Here is a 1,615-nt window from a genome sequence, read left to right as displayed (position 1 = left end):
GGAATTTAGCAGTAGCGCCGACTTACCTGTAGCGCTTCCTGCTGAAAAGCGCTGCAGATAATATCAGTAGCGCCCTTTTCCAAAGAGCGCTACAGATATTCATCAGTAGCAGTAGCGTTGGTGAACAGGCGCTACTGCTATGCGTTAGCTGTAGCGCCTTATTAGTAGCGCTGGTACCCGCGCTACTGAGAGGGCCAAAACCTACGCTGCTGCTAGGCTTTTCCCTAGTAGTGTAACATGATGAGATTCACATGATAATCCAAGTACTAGATACTTAAAACGTCCATAACCGAAGACACGACTAACCATGATTAGTTTGTACACTCTGCAGAGGTTTGCGCACTTTTCCCCACAAGACTCGATCTCCTCCGTGGATTTCTCGCACTACATGGTGTTTGAGAAACGGATGACCGAGACATAGTCTTTCAGAAGCGCTAGCACCTTACGATATGGTAGACAGTTACACCTACTTTCCCCTACATCTGCTAGTCTACTACTGTAAGAGTTCGCACGACTTAATCAACTATGCTAGAGCCCATAGTAGCTTGTGGCTGCACACGGAAGTTTCTAGCATGAATAATCTCATGATCCCTTTGCGCCTGGGTGGCGGTCCATAAAGAAAAACAGGCAATCACTGGAATACCCAGGTGCCTCAATCCACCCAGATGTGTGTTAAAGTTTCCACCTTAAATAAACATTAAATAACAATCTCACATATGTCATGGATACACTCACCCAATCCACGTCTACTAGCATAGCATGGCATTATAAGCAAACGTAGAAGTAACTCCCAAGGGTTTGATAATAAAGCAGGTAATAGGTACTACCTCATCTACTTCCCAAAACCCACAAATTAATCAGATCCTAACCATGCAATTGTTTGAGGATTGATTTAATGCAATAAAAACTGGGTAGTAAAGAGGTATGATGAAAATGTTACTTGCCTTGCTGATGATCCGTGAAACCTAGCTATTCGAAGTAGCAAGCGGCGCACTCCGGGTACTCTATCGCAAAAAAACAAGCATACAATAAGTACTCATGTAATGCACAGGTAAAACTCAAATAAAAGAATCTAACCAGAAAGTTCAACTTAAGAACTCCGTTCTGCAAAAAGAATCAAATCAAACGAAGCAACGAAAGTCAAACGGTGAAACAAACAAGCTTCGTTTACTAATCTGGACCTAAGTCAAATTTTACAGAAGCAGAAACTTGTTTGAGTTGGTTAAATGGAAAGAGGGTTTCGAGAAGAAACTCCAGGCGCTTGAACCGCCTGATTCTGATAAACGAGCGAAAAGTTAAACTAAAACGAAAATCGGATCAGAAATCGCGATCTGAAATAATCGCAAAAAATCCGAGAAAAGAAAAACTGATGGACAGTTTAACGAATGGACGTTCGTTAAGTGAAACTAAACGGCGAACTCGTCCGTTAAAACGAACGAGCGAGCGAACGCTCGCTAAAAAAATAAATCGGGAAAAAAAATAAACCGATCTAAAAAAATTAAACCTAAGGTTTTCAAAAAAAATACCGAATCAATTTTCTTAGAAAACCGGGGCGGCGGCGGGCGGCTACCTCGTCGGGGCTCCGGCGGGGCTCGGCTCCGGCGGGCGGCGTGGG

The sequence above is a fragment of the Triticum dicoccoides genome, chromosome 6B, assembly GCF_002162155.2.
Source record: "Triticum dicoccoides isolate Atlit2015 ecotype Zavitan chromosome 6B, WEW_v2.0, whole genome shotgun sequence".
Classification (NCBI taxonomy): Eukaryota; Viridiplantae; Streptophyta; class Magnoliopsida; order Poales; family Poaceae; genus Triticum; species Triticum dicoccoides.
The sequence above is the reverse complement of the archived record's forward strand: the minus strand, read 5'-3'. Positions refer to the sequence as shown.